Source organism: Coregonus clupeaformis, chromosome 18, assembly GCF_020615455.1.
Source record: "Coregonus clupeaformis isolate EN_2021a chromosome 18, ASM2061545v1, whole genome shotgun sequence".
Classification (NCBI taxonomy): Eukaryota; Metazoa; Chordata; class Actinopteri; order Salmoniformes; family Salmonidae; genus Coregonus; species Coregonus clupeaformis.
Window position 1 is genome coordinate 43,468,698 of NC_059209.1, and position 16,382 is coordinate 43,485,079.

At 42.3% G+C, this 16,382-nt stretch overlaps 1 protein-coding gene across 6 annotated transcripts in view; it reads right to left on the minus strand.

The window, feature by feature from the left end:
- The window catches only part of kank1a (KN motif and ankyrin repeat domains 1a), a 219,656-nt gene that overhangs the window by 124,785 nt on the left and 78,489 nt on the right, over window positions 1-16,382 (minus strand). For 2 of the 6 annotated variants that reach the window (XM_041873902.2, XM_041873901.2), the window contains exon 1: window positions 5,932-6,338. The exons of the other annotated variants lie outside the window; for them this stretch is intronic. The gene's annotated coding sequence lies outside the window, so the exon portion shown is untranslated. Of the gene's footprint in view, window positions 1-5,931; window positions 6,339-16,382 lie in introns of those variants that run through there. 6 annotated transcript variants of the gene reach the window in all.

A 16,382-nucleotide genomic window follows, 5' to 3' on the forward strand; every position in this document is an offset into this window, starting at 1 on the left:
GCTTTCAGTTGCACTATGCTATGTTCTAGAACAAGTCATATGGAGCTTTCAGTTGCACTATGCTATGTTCTAGAACAAGTCATATGGAGCTTTCAGTTGCACTATGCTATGTTCTAGAACAAGTCATATGGAGCTTTCAGTTGCACTATGCTATGTTCTAGAACAAGTCATATGGAGCTTTCAGTTGCACTATGCTATGTTCTAGAACAAGTCATATGGAGCTTTCAGTTGCACTATGCTGTGTTCTAGAACAAGTCATATGGAGCTTTCAGTTGCACTATGCTATGTTCTAGAACAAGTCATATGGAGCTTTCAGTTGCACTATGCTATGTTCTAGAACAAGTCATATGGAGCTTTCAGTTGCACTATGCTATGTTCTAGAACAAGTCATATGGAGCTTTCAGTTGCACTATGCTATGTTCTAGAACAAGTCATATGGAGCTTTCAGTTGCACTATGCTATGTTCTAGAACAAGTCATATGGAGCTTTCAGTTGCACTATGCTATGTTCTAGAACAAGTCATATGGAGCTTTCAGTTGCACTAAGCTATGTTCTAGAACAAGTCATATGGAGCTTTCAGTTGCACTATGCTATGTTCTAGAACAAGTCATATGGAGCTTTCAGTTGCACTATGCTATGTTCTAGAACAAGTCATATGGAGCTTTCAGTTGCACTATGCTATGTTCTAGAACAAGTCATATGGAGCTTTCAGTTGCACTATGCTATGTTCTAGAACAAGTCATATGGAGCTTTCAGTTGCACTAAGCTATGTTCTAGAACAAGTCATATGGAGCTTTCAGTTGCACTATGCTATGTTCTAGAACAAGTCATATGGAGCTTTCAGTTGCACTATGCTATGTTCTAGAACAAGTCATATGGAGCTTTCAGTTGCACTATGCTATGTTCTAGAACAAGTCATATGGAGCTTTCAGTTGCACTATGCTATGTTCTAGAACAAGTCATATGGAGCTTTCAGTTGCACTATGCTATGTTCTAGAACAAGTCATATGGAGCTTTCAGTTGCACTATGCTATGTTCTAGAACAAGTCATATGGAGCTTTCAGTTGCACTATGCTATGTTCTAGAACAAGTCATATGGAGCTTTCAGTTGCACTATGCTATGTTCTAGAACAAGTCATATGAACTGGATTATTGTTTTAGAAAAAGGGAACTTTCTCGAGGGAATGCGTAAACTATTTGGTTCCTTGGAAGTTGTGGGAACATACAGGGAGGGGAAAAAAGTATTTGATCCCCTGCTGATTTTGTACGTTTGCCCACTGACAAAGAAATGATCAGTCTATAATTTTAATGGTAGGTTTATTTGAACAGTGAGAGACAGAATAACAACAAAAAAATCCAGAAAAAACGCATGTCAAAAATGTTATAAATGGATTTGCATTTTAATGAGGGAAATAAGTATTTGAACCCCTCTCAATCAGAAAGATTTGTGGCTCCCAGGTGTCTTTTATACAGGTAACGAGCTGAGATTAGGAGCACACTCTTAAAGGGAGTGCTCCTAATCTCAGCTTGTTACCTGTATAAAAGACACCTGTCCACAGAAGCAATCAATCAATCAGATTCCAAACTCTCCACCATGGCCAAGACCAAAGAGCTCTCCAAGGATGTCAGGGACAAGATTGTAGACCTACACAAGGCTGGAATGGGCTACAAGACCATCGGCAAGCAGCTTGGTGAGAAGGTGACAACAGTTGGTGCGATTATTCGCAAATGGAAGAAACACAAAATAACTGTCAATCTCCCTCGGCCTGGGGCTCCATGCAAGATCTCACCTCGTGGAGTTGCAATGACCAGGAGAACGGTGAGGAATCAGCCCAGAAAAACACGGGAGGATCTTGTCAATGATCTCAAGGCAGCTGGGACCATAGTCACCAAGAAAACAATTGGTAACACACTACGCCGTGAAGGACTGAAATCCTGCAGTGCCCGCAAGGTCCCCCTGCTCAAGAAAGCACATATACAGGCCCGTCTGAAGTTTGCCAATGAACATCTGAATGATTCAGAGGAGAACTGGGTGAAAGTGTTGTGGTCAGATGAGACCAAAATCGAGCTCTTTGACATCAACTCAACTCGCCGTGTTTGGAGGAGGAGGAATGCTGCCTATGACCCCAAGAACACCATCCCCACCGTCAAACATGGAGGTGGAAACATTATGCTTTGGGGGTGTTTTTCTGCTAAGGGGACAGGACAACTTCACCGCATCAAAGGGACGATGGACGGGGCCATGTACCGTCAAATCCTCAGCCAGGGCATTGAAAATGGGTCGTGGATGGGTATTCCATCATGACACTGACCCAAAACACACGGCCAAGGCAACAAATGAGTGGCTCAAGAAGAAGCACATTAAGGTCCTGGAGTGGCCTAGCCAGTCTCCAGACCTTAATCCCATAGAAAATCTGTGGAGGGAGCTGAAGGTTCGAGTTGCCAAACGTCAGCCTCGAAACCTTAATGACTTGGAGAAGATCTGCAAAGAGGAGTGGGACAAAATCCCTCCTGAGATGTGTGCAAACCTGGTGGCCAACTACAAGAAACGTCTGACCTCTGTGATTGCCAACAAGGGTTTTGCCACCAAGTACTAAGTCATGTTTTGCAGAGGGGTCAAATACTTATTTCCCTCATTAAAATGCAAATCAATTGATAACATTTTTGACATGCGTTTCTCTGGATTTTTTTTTGTTATTCTGTCTCTCACTGTTCAAATAAACCTACCATTAAAATTATAGACTGATCATGTTTTTGTCAGTGGGCAAACGTACAAAATCAGCAGGGGATCAAATACTTTTTTCCCTCACTGTATGTTTTTGGTTTCACATAGAGCCCCACAGTGGAGGTGTCATAATACCCATAAAACCTAGCGGTTAAACAGGGAAATGGTTCCATTCATTTTTCCACCATTCATTTTTCCCATAGGAGATTTTAACACTTAAAATAAGGGCTGTGTTTCGTGTAGGCTTACCCTGCAACCATGTAAATCTCTCGGACAAGGTGACTTTGATCAATATATTCGTCTCTATTTAGGCTCAGATTCGAGAATGCAAATTAGCATCAAAGTAGACATCCTGCAAAACTACAAATCCCTGCAAGCCCCTGCAAGTCATCTCTAGCTGACACCTTTGCTAGCAGGTATTGTGTCCATTTTAAACTTACACAAGACAGTTCACAGAATTACAATTTTAAAAAATGAAGCCAATTTATTCATTACTACATTTAGCTAACATTAGATTGTTAATCCGGAGATTCTTACCTTTGTCTCGATTCGACAGTCTTGTCCGGATCATCATGGCATTTGTAGTTCTTTACGATAGCCACATTAGCAGCTAATTAGCAGTTAAATTTTTTTTTGGGGGGTAAATACAGGTAAATATATTGATAGTCACCTTGTCCTAGAGAGATTTACACGATTATCAAAACATCACGCCAGGATAAGCCTACATGAAACACAGCCCTTATTTTAAGTGTTTCTAAAATCCCCTATGGGAAAAATGTATGGTGGAAAAACTATTGGAACCATTTCTCTGTTTGACCGCTAGGTTTTATGGGTATTATGACTCATACTGTGATACTCTATTGGTTGTGGGAACGAAGCCAATGTTTTTTAAATGTTCTGAGAACAGAAGTGAACATTTGGCCTTTTCTGGGAACGTTTATTTTAAGGTTGCAGGGAGGTTCTGAGAACGTTTTACTCTGGGAGGTTTTTATTAACGCTCTGAGATAGAAATTATAAGTTATTTGGAGGTTTTTGAATAACTTCCTTAAAACTTCCCTGAACGTTTCAATAACACTTTTAATAACACTGCTAGCTTATTTTGAGTTAACTTTTTTTTTTTACTCAAAGCACAGATAGGACACATGGAAATTAATTTCCTTAGGCATTAATCATGCAAACACATTTATTTTCTACTATGACACGACATCAGTGAGATTCAAACCTATAATATTCTGTTCTCTATCCATGGAAATAGTCCACTGCGCCACCAGGATGGAGCTAGCATGCCATGTTTTTTTACTCATATAAAGCTGTTCATTTTAGTCTACTCAAACAGACCCCATTTCAAACTAAACAAGCACTCATTAAGATCAAGTGTGGGCGCGGCCAACACACCTGAACAGACTTAACAAGATAGAGGATAGAGAGAGTTTTGTTGATGCTGAGAACGGAATGTATATGTTCTCTAGAACATTCTTAGAACGTTACAAACATTTTCTTGTGTTTTTTATGGAAAGTTTTCTTAACGTTCTCTGAACGTTCTGAGAACATGACTTTAAATAGAACCACGAGGAAACCTGTCGGAAACTTTTGCTGATGTACTGAAATTCCCACAGAAGAACGTTGTTTCTTAACGTTCTCTGAACTATTTGAGATCATTCCCAATGTCAAATCAGTTGGAGAACATTCCGAGAACATTACCAAATGTAAAATTAAATGTAACCATGTTTGAACTTTTAGGAAATGTTCTGTTAAAGTAATGAAATTCCAAGAAAATAACATTTCTTTGTCAAGTTCCTTAAATGTGCTGAGAATGTTTCAAAGCCAAGCAACTACCCTGCACCATTCCCAGGAAGTTGTGGGCAGAATAACCATAGGACAACCACACTCTCACCAAGCTGTAAGAATCATATGGTTCTCAGAACGTTATGTGCTAGCTGGGAGTAGGACAACCACACTCTCACCAAGCTGTAAGAATCATATGGTTCTCAGAACGTTATGTGCTAGCTGGGAGTAGGACAACCCCACTCTCACCAAGCTGTAAGAATCATATGGTTCTCAGAACGTTATGTGCTAGCTGGGAGTAGGACAACCCCACTCTCACCAAGCTGTAAGAATCATATGGTTCTCAGAACGTTAGGTGCTAGCTGGGAGTAGGACAACCACACTCTCACCAAGCTGTAAGAATCATATGGTTCTCAGAACGTTATGTGCTAGCTGGGAGTAGGACAACCCCACTCTCACCAAGCTGTAAGAATCATATGGTTCTCAGAACGTTAGGTGCTAGCTGGGAGTAGGACAACCACACTCTCACCAAGCTGTAAGAATCATATGGTTCTCAGAACGTTAGGTGCTAGCTGGGAGTAGGACAACCCCACTCTCACCAAGCTGTAAGAATCATATGGTTCTCAGAACGTTAGGTGCTAGCTGGGAGTAGGACAACCCCACTCTCACCAAGCTGTAAGAATCATATGGTTCTCAGAACGTTATGTGCTAGCTGGGAGTAGGACAACCCCACTCTCACCAAGCTGTAAGAATCATATGGTTCTCAGAACGTTAGGTGCTAGCTGGGAGTAGGACAACCACACTCTCACCAAGCTGTAAGAATCATATGGTTCTCAGAACGTTAGGTGCTAGCTGGGAGTAGGACAACCCCACTCTCACCAAGCTGTAAGAATCATATGGTTCTCAGAACGTTATGTGCTAGCTGGGAGTAGGACAACCACACTCTCACCAAGCTGTAAGAATCATATGGTTCTCAGAACGTTAGGTGCTAGCTGGGAGTAGGACAACCCCACTCTCACCAAGCTGTAAGAATCATATGGTTCTCAGAACGTTAGGTGCTAGCTGGGTAAGGAGAATAGGCAGGGTACTCTTTGCCTGGCCCAGTCAGTGTGCCCCCTCCGCAAAATACCGCTGACAGATATGTTTTATAAATAATTATGATAAAAGCTGGGCTTAAAAATGAAGTTTAGTCATTAATTGAACATGTAAACGCCATGTACTAGCTGGGTGACGATGTTTTCACTTTCACGTTCAACGAACCAACAGACAGATCTCTAATAGTCTTTATTTACCTTCTCCTAACTACATTCACAAAATAATATGTTGCACATTACTAACAAACATAACAAAGTCAGTCAACCATCAAAACAATACATACTCTTATCAAATGTTATGTTTCTAACTGAACGCTGAGCTCCTACCTGCCAGTCTCGTTCTACCTCTCTCCTCTCCCACAGACAGACACCATGCAGGTAGCAGCTGTAGCAGTATGCCTATGCGCCTGGCTGGGTTACAGCTAAGATTAGACAGCTACTTCCTTAGATGACAGCTCTATTCCTATTAGAGGAAACAGCCTTTAGCCGGTGACCCCTGAGCCCTAGCCAAGCCTCCCGACCCCTCACCAGACCCCTAGCCAAGCCTCCCGACCCCTCACCAGGCCCCTAGCCAAGCCTCCCGACCCCTCACCAGGCCAAGCAGCGGGGACTGTGAAGCAACACAAACACACGACAACATCCACACTATACTGTCACGGCCCCTCTGCAGTGCAGGGGCGGTTCCTCCTGCAGACAGAGGAGGGTCGATAGTGATTGGAGCCACCTGGGCTCAGGGTATTTAAAACTGCTTCACTAATCTCTCTCTCTCTCTCTCTCTCTCTCTCTCTCTCTCTCTCTCTCTCTTTTTCTCTCTCTCTCTCTCTCTCTCTCTCTCTCTCTCTCTCTCTCTCTCTCTCTCTCTCTCTCTCTCTCTCTCTCTCTATCTAACTCTATCTCTATCTGTCTGTTCCTCTCTCTCTCTATCTGTCCCTCTCTCTCTCTCTCTCTCTCTCTCTCTCTCTCTCTCTCTCTCTCTCTCTCTCTCTCTCTCTCTCTCTCCCTCCCTCCCTCCCTCCCTCCCTCTCCCTCTCCCTCTCCCTCCGGCATGATCCTTGTTTGTTTGTTCCTTAGTTTCCACTCAGTCATGTTTCATGTTCACACACACAGATTCCTGCATCCATGCACCTTACCTACACCCTACATTATGACATTTCCACACCTCATTCCTTTTTCTTTGTTTAAAGTTAATAGTTTTTGGTTTACAATAAAGAACCTTTTGATTGGCCTATACCTGCTGTTCATGTCCCCTCATCTTTGCCACAGGCTATGAGCCGGCCTGCAACAATACACAATACACACATGACAATACACACATGGCAATACACAAATGACAATACACACATGGATTTTGTGTTATAGATATGTGGTAGTAGAGTAGAGGCCTGAGGGAACAAACTTAATGTGTTGTGAAATCTGTTATGAATGAACACAGAGAGCTAACATTAATAATATGCATGTCAATCTCTCCTGGCTCAAAGTGGAGGAGAGATTGACTTCATCACTACTTGTATTTGTGAGAGGTATTGACATGTTGAATGTACCGAGCTGTCTGTTTAAACAACTAGCACACAGCTCGGACACCCATGCATACCCCACAAGACATGCCACCAGAGGTCTCTTCACAGTCCCCAAGTCCAGAACAGACTATGGGAGGCGCACAGTACTACATAGAGCCATGACTACATGGAACTCTATTCCACATCAAGTAACTGATGCAAGCAGTAAAATTAGATTTAAAAAACAGGTATAAATACACCTTATGGAACAGCAGGGACTGTGAAGCAACACAAACACAGGTACAGACACATGCATACAACCACATGATAACATACACACTATACACACACGTACACATGGATTTTGTACTGTAGATATGTGGTAGTGGTGGAGTAGGGGCCTCAGGGCACACAGTGTGTTGTGAAATCTGTGAATGTATTGTAATGTTTTTAAAATTGTATGAACTGCATTCATTTTGCTGGACCCCCAGGAAGAGTAGCTGCTGCCAGCCAAATTACAACTGACCAGCTATATTACCACTGACCAGCTTTATTACCACTGACCAGCTATATTACCAATGACCAGCTATATTACCACTGACCAGCTATATTACCACTGACCAGCTATATTACCACTGACCAGCTATATTACCACTGACCAGCTATATTACCACTGACCAGCTATATTACCACTGACCAGCTATATTACCACCAATGTTTGTAAATAATGTAAATGTAACATATGATCAACACATTGTTTAAAAAAGGTACAACGTACTGCAAATGCTAAATATTTCCAATCGATGGCAGCATAAAACCACGAAGCATGAGCAATTTCAAAAGATTAGCTTTCAGTTACAGGCTACAAGCAGCTTTGACACAAAATAGCATGCAACAGTTTATTAGGTACACCCATCTAGTCCCGGGTCGGACGCCCCTTTGCCTCCAGAACAACCTGAATTCTTCGGGGCACGGAGTTGCTCAACTGGTATCAAGGGACCTAACGTGGGCCAGGAAAACATTCCCCACACCATTACACCACCGCCACCAGCCTGTACCGTTGACACCAGACAGGATAGGGCCATGGATTTATGCAGCTTAAACCAGATCCTGACTCTGCCATCAGCATGACGCAACTGCAACCGGGATTCATCGGACCAGGCGATGTTTCTCCACTCTTCAATTGTCCAGTGTTGGTGGTCGCGTTCCCACTGGAGCTGCTTCTTCTAGTTTTTAGCTGATAGGAGTGGAACCCGGTGTGGTCGAATGATCTCCACATGTGTATTTCCCACCGTAAAGCACGGAGGAGGAGGTGTTATGGTGTGGGGGTGCTTTGCTGGTGACACTGTCTGTGATTTATTTAGAATTCAAGGCACACTTAACCAGCATGGGTACCACAGCATTCTGCAGCAATTCGCCATCCCATCTGGTTTGGGCTTAGTGGGACTATCATTTGTTTTTCAACAGGACAATGACCCAACACATCTCCAGGCGGTGTAAGGGCTATTTGACCAAGAAGGAGAGTGATGAAGTGCTGCATCAGATGACCTGGCCTCCACAATCCCCCGACCTCAAACCAATTGAGATGGTTTGGGATGAGTCGGACCGCAGAGTGAAGGAAAAGAAGCCAACAAGTGCTCAGCATATGTGGGAACTCCTTCAAGACTGTTGGAAAAGCATTCCAGGTGAAGCTGGTTGAGAGAATGTGTGCAAAGCTGTCATCAAGGCAAAGGGTGGCTACTTTGAAGAATCTCAAATATAAAATATATTGATTTGTTTAACACTTTTTTCGTTACTACATGATTCCATATGTGTTATTTCTTATATATGTGTCTTCAAAATTATTCTACAATGTAGAAAATAGTAAAAATAAAGAAAAGCCCTTGAATGAGTAGGTGTTCTAAAACTTTTGACCAATAGTGTATGTCAGAGCAAAAACCATGCCATGAGGTCAAAGGAATTGTCCGTAAAGCACCGAGACAGGATTGTGTCGAGGTACAGATCTGGGGAAGGGTACCAAAACATTACTGCAGCATTGAAGGTCCCCAAGAACACAGTGACCTCCATCATTCTTAAATGGAAGAAGTTTGGAACCACCAAGAATCTTCCTAGAGCTGGCCGCCCAGCCAAACTGAGCAATCGGGGGAGAAGGGCCTTGGTCAGGGAGGTGACCAAGAACCCGATGGTCACTCTGACAGAACTCCAGAGTTCCTCTGTGGAGATGGGAGAACCTTCCAGAAGGACAACCATCTCTGCAGCACTCCACCAATCAGGCCTTTATGGTAGAGTGGCCAAACGGAAGCCACTCCTCAGTAAAAGGCACATGACAGCCTGCTTGGAGTTTGCCAAAAGGCACCTAAAAGACTTTCAGACCATGAGAAACAAGATTCTCTGGTCTGATGAAACCAAGATTGAACTCTTTTGCCTGAATACCAAGCGTCACGTCTGGAGGAAACCTGGCACCATCCCTACGGTGGTGGCAGCATCATGCTGTGGTGATGTTTTTCCATCGGCAGGGACTGGGAGACTAGTCAGGATCGAGGGAAAGATGAACAGAGCAAAGTACAGAGACATCCTTGATGAAAACCTGCTCCAGAGCACTCAGGACCTCAGACTGGGGCAAAGTTTCACCTTCCAACAGGACAAAGACCGTAAGCACACAGCCAAGACAACGCAGGAGTGGCTTCGGGACAAGTCTCTGAATGTCCTTGAGTGGCCCAGCCAGACCCCGGACTTGAACGCGATCGAACATCTCTGGAGAGACCTGAAAATAGCTGTGCAGCAACGCTCCCCATTCAACCTGAGAAAGCTTGAGAGGATCTGCAGAGAAGAATGGGAGAAACTCCCCAAATACAGGTGTGCCAAGCTTGTAGCGTCATACCCAAGAAGACTCGAGGCTGTAATCGCTGCTAAAGGTCCTTCAACAAAGTACTGAGTAACGGGTCTGAATACTTATGTAAATGTGATATTTCCGTGTTTCAAAATAAATAAAATTGCAACAATTTCTAAAAACCAGTTTTTGCTTTGTCATTACTTTCCAAAAGTTTTGAGAATGACACAAGTATTGGTCTTCACAAAGTTTGCTGCTTCAGTGTTTTTAGATATTTTTGTCAGATGTTACTATGGTATACTGAAGTATAATTACAAGCATTCCATAAGTGTCAAAGGCTTATATTGACAACTACATTAAGTTTATGCAAAGAGTCAATATTTGCAGTGTTGACCCTTCTTTTTCAAGACCTCTGCAATCCGCCCTGGCATGCTGTCAATTAACTTCTGGGCCACATCCTGACTGATGGCAGCCCATTCTTGCATAATCAATGCTTGGAGTTTGTCAGAATTTGTGTGTTTTTGTTTGTCCACCCGCCTCTTGAGGATTGACCACAAGTTCTCAATGGGATTAAGGTCTGGGGAGTTTCCTGGCCATGGACCCAACATTTTGATGTTTTGTTCCCCGAGCCACTTAGTTATCACTTTTGCCTTATGGCAAGGTGCTCCATCATGCTGGAAAAGGCATTGGTCGTCACCAAACTGTTCTTGGATGGTTGGGAGAAGTTCCTCTCGGAGGATGTGTTGGTAGCATTCTTTATTCATGGATGTGTTCTTAGGCAGAATTGTGAGTGAGCCCAATCCCTTGGCTGAGAAGCAACCCCACACATGAATGGTCTCAGGATGCTTTACTGTTGGCATGACACAGGACTGATGGTAGCGCTCACCTTGTCTTCTCTGGACAAGCTTTTTTCCGGATGCCCCAAACAATCGGAAAGGGGATTCATCAGAGAAAATGACTTTACCCCAGTCCTCAGCAGTCCAATCCCTGTACCTTTTGCAGAATATCAGTCTGTCCCTGATGTTTTTCCTGGAGAGAAGTGGCTTCCTCGCTGCCCTTCTTGACACCAGGCCATCCTCGGTCCTGGCGCTTGCTGGACTTTCTCGGGCGCACTGAAGCCTTCTTCACAACAATTGAAACTCTCTCCTTGAAGTTCTTGATGATCCGATAAATGGTTGATTTAGGTGCATCTTACTAGCAGCAATATCCTTGCCTGTGAAGCCCTTTTTGTGCAAAGCAATGATGACGGCACGTGTTTCCTTGCAGGTAACCATGGTTAACAGAGGAAGAACAATGGTTTCAAGCACCACCCTCCTTTTAAAGCTTCCAGTCTGTTATTCTAACTCAATCAGCATGACAGAGTGATCTCCAGCCTTGTCCTCGTCAACACTCTCACCTGTGTTAACGAGAGAATCACTGACATGATGTCAACTGGTCCTTTTGTGGCAGGGCTGAAATGCAGTGGAAATGTTTTTTGGAATTATGTTAATTTTCATGGCAAAGAGGGACTTTGCAATTAATTGCAATTCATCTGATCACTCTTCATGACATTCTGGACTATATGCAAATTGCCATCATCAAAACTGAGGCAGCAGACTTTGTGAAAATTAATATTTGTGTCATTCTCAAAACTTCTGACCACGACTGTATATACCATATTAGGCCTGTCTTGCTTTTGCTATAGCAGGTAATGAACCCCGGCAGAATAATTACTGTTCAGATGTGCTAATCTCAACCCCAAACTAAATTAGTATGTAAATTAACCCAGGCGCAAGGAATTTTTATAGTGTTCATTTTGAAGCATCTCAATATCTCATATGCCAGAGCCTCAGAATAGGGAAGTAGAAAAGACTCAAGAGATATTCATCATATTCCACAGCCCGCCAACAGATTACATCATGCAACCCTTGCGGCTAGCAAATTACTTCAACAAGCCCTTCACTTGCGCTAGAAGGCAAGAGTGCTCGCAGGGCTTGTTGAGTTGGCTACTTGCGCGAGAAGGCAGAGCGGCTAACAATGCCCTATGAAAGTGTCAATAATATGAGTCACCTGCACATTAAAGCAGAGATAATATAGTAGCGTAGAGGATTTGCTCACACATCGTGATACTTACTTCACGAGTTTGAGTCTTGCATGCATTAAGCTTGCTTTTTCATTTTTTAAGCCTTTTGCATTCGATTTTTCAGGCAATGGCATGCCATTAGAATGTTCTTGATATATCTAGTGAAATATGTCAATGAGATAGGTCAGCACTAGGCTTGGGCGGTACCCAGATCATCATAGCTTCATACCGAGATATTCGGTAATACCGGCTCTGAACACAAGGGCCGCTGTTTTCAAACCCCACTGATACTCTGTAATCCGAAGGTTAGCAATGTTAACAAGTACATGTAAAATTCCATAGAGAATGCTAACTAAATGCTAACGAGCGCATTGCGAACATTTTGTACAGTTTCTGACCTAAACTATACAAGTAACTAAAAATGCTACTCACAGTTTGCTGCACGCACAAAACAAATATTAGACAGCAAGGCTCTTGATCCAGGAGAGGATTCTCTGCTGTTACCAAGCGAATGCTTGATTTTGGTTAGAAGCTATACACTCAGCTAGATGGCTAACTAGCTACTAAATTAGAAAAACAAATGCACAACTGCAGAGCATTTGGCACATTTTAGACAGTTAACTTAATACTTTTAGAATATCTAGCTGACAAACATTTAGTTGTGAATTCCATCCTGTAATTAGATCACCTGGCGCATGCTGCACAACAGTGAGTGACTCACAGGGCTCATATAGTCACAGACTCTCGTCGTCGTTGTAAACAAACACCACGTGACTGTGGACTACCACAAGCTTCATAATAATGTGACAGATGAAATAAAGAACATTGCGTTCTTCATCTCCTAATGCATTGCACAAGTTCACTATTTACATAAAAAGTAGCTACAAATATTCAAATGTGGGAAAGGACCTCCATATAAATAGTTTCAACGGTATTGACGGTATTGAAAGTCCATCCAGTGGCTTTTTCCAAATACTCCCGTATATGGTTAATACGGTATAGTGCCCAAGCCTAATCAGCACTCTATTGTCAGTAGCAAGCGTCTGAAATCTGATTTCCACTAGATAGCACAGACACAAAGTCAATCTCAAGGAAACCTCAGAAAATGTCATTTGTGATTGTGCTGCCACCTTATGGTATAATTGAGAATTGCAGTACCTGGTTGATGAATTTGACAATGAATGTATCAACTAGGTGACTGAATTAATGTTCAGGATTATTGATAATTGTTATTGAAATAGTAATCAAGTACAATTTCAAAACATGAGCATAAAAAACAGTTAATAATAATCATGAATCATCATTATATCATTATAATTTGCACCCCAGTATCTCTATTTGCATATCATCTTTTGCACATCTATCATTCCAGTGTTAATACGAAATTGTAATTATTTTGCACTATGGCCTATTTATTGCCTTACCTCCATAATTTACTACATTTGCACACACTGTATATAGATTTTCTGTTGTATTTTTGACTTTATGTTTTGTTTACCCCATATGTAACTCTGTGTTGTTGTTTTTAAAATCGCACTACTTTGCTTTATCTTGGCCAGGTCGCAGTTGTAAATGAGAACTTGTTCTCAACTGGCTTACCTGGTTAAATAAAGGTTAAATAAAAATATATTAATTCACAGTAATCTGTTCAAATACTTTTTTAAACACTATATTTCTGTAGCTGTGTAATATCTCAAATGTAACCCACAGACACATACAATGGAAATGAGCCCTTCATTATTCATGATTTGGTTTTTGTCAAAGAAAAGTATGTTTCTAGTGAATGTAAATCACAAGAACAACAAAGTTTGTGGTGCATTTTAAGCCCCCACTAGAAATATTGAGAGGCAGACATTCAAAACAATACATAAAGAAGTCATATAAACATAATATATACACTGTATACAAATACATCCAGTCCTGGAAAGAGAGTTTGATTAGCATGTGTTGGAATTAAGTACAATATGAATATAAAACAGAGTATGATCAGGGGGACGGGACGGTGGGTGTTGGCTCTTTGAAGAGCGTTTGTTTTGGGTTCGGGAGAGCAAATCAAATCACTAAAGTTATAAACTGGCATTCAAGTTTAACAAAGAGTCACCTTTCACAGACCTCACGGCTGCTAGAATCTTGACTAGAACCAACAAATTTGATCATATTACCCCAGTGCTAGCCTCTCTACTGGCTTCCTGTTAAGGCTAGGGCTGATTTCAAGGTTTTACTGCTAACCTACAAAGCATTCCATGGGCTTGCTCCTACCTATCTCTCTGATTTGGTCCTGCCGCACATACCTACACGTACGCTACGGTCACAAGACGCAGGCCTCCTTATTGGCCCTAGAATTTCTAAGCAAACAGCTGGAGGCAGGGCTTTCTCCTATAGAGCTCAATTTTAATGGAATGGTCTGCCTATCCATGTGAGAGACGCAGACTCGGTCTCGACCTTTAAGTCTTTACTGAAGACTCACAGTAGGTCCTATGATTGAGTGTAGTCTGGCCTAGGGGTGTGAAGGTGAACGGAAAGGCACTGGAGCGACGAACCACCTTTGCTGTCTCTGCCTGGCCAGCTCCCCTCTCTCTGGTGTCCTGTGTGATCTTAAATATGCTCCCTCTAATTCCCTCTCTCTCTCCCTCCCCTCCCGGAGGACCTGGGCCCTAGGACCATGCCTCAGGACTACCTGGCCTGATGACTCCTGGCTGTCCCCAGTCCACCTGGTTGTGCTGCTGCTCCAGTTTCCACTGTTCTGCCTGTGGCTATGGAACCCTGACCTGTTCACCGGTCGTTTCTTGCTAATGATGTAAGTTTAGGCAATTGCTAGTAGTTAAAACGTCAAAAAAGTAAATTTTTCCTCAGGGAAATATGAGGTTCTGCCACTGATTCCCATAGGGGAACCAGGGGTGTGTCTGTCTATTTCGCCAAATATTTCAAAATGTGTATCTTTTGATTTGTTCAAGTCAGAAACCATTTTAATCAGGAGAATCTCCTCTTTGTAATGATGTAAGGCAGAGAGTTCTTAAAATGTCAGAAATTACACGTTACTATCGGAAATCTGAGGCTTGTTTCCTATAGGAACATTCTAAAAGAACAGATTGTAGCAATACATTTGTGCCATTAAGGGAAAATTGAATTCTAAGCTTCCCTCCAGTCAGAAGAGGCTCGTTTCAATTCATTTGCTACGGCGTCGCTCTAGTGTTCGAGCAGACAATGTTCTTTGGACGTTTATCAGCCTTAGGTGAATTTTAACTAATTATATTGTCCAGCCCAGCGATATTACCACTGACCAGCTATATTACCACTGACCAGCTATATTACCACTGACCAGCTATATTACCACTGACCAGCTATATTACCACTGACCAGCTATATTACCACTGACCAGCTATATTACCACTGACCAGCTATATTACCACTGACCAACTATATTACCACCAGCTATATTACCACTAACCAGCTATATTACCACTGACCAGCGATATTACCACTGACCAGCTATATTACCACTGACCAGCTATATTACCACTGACCAGAAATATTACCACTGAGCAGCTATATTACCACTGACCAGCTATATTACCACTGACCAGCTATATTACCACTGACCAGCTATATTACCACCAGCTATATTACCACTAACCAGCTATATTACCACTGACCAGCTATATTACCACCAGCTATATTACCACTGACCAGCTATATTACCACTGACCAGCTATATTACCACTGACCAGCTATATTACCACTGACCAGCTATATTACCACTGACCAGCTATATTACCACTAACCAGCTATATTACCACTGACCAGCTATATTACCACTGACCAGCTATATTACCACTGACCAGCTATATTACCACTGACCAGCTATATTACCACTGACCAGCTATATTACCACTGACCAGCTATATTACCACTGACCAGCTATATTACCACTGACCAGAAATATTACCACTGAGCAGCTATATTACCACTGACCAGCTATATTACCACTGACCAACTATATTACCACTGACCAGCTATATTACCACTGACCAGCTATATTACCACTGACCAGCTATATTACCACTGACCAACTATATTACCACCAGCTATATTACCACTAACCAGCTATATTACCACTGACCAGCGATATTACCACTGACCAGCTATATTACCACTGACCAGCTATATTACCACTGACCAGCTATATTACCACTGACCAGAAATATTACCACTGAGCAGCTATATTACCACTGACCAGCTATATTACCACTGACCAGCTATATTACCACTGACCAGCTATATTACCACTGACCAGCTATATTACCACCAGCTATATTACCACTAACCAGCTATATTACCACTGACCAGCTATATTACCACCAGCTATATTACCACTGACCAGCTATATTAC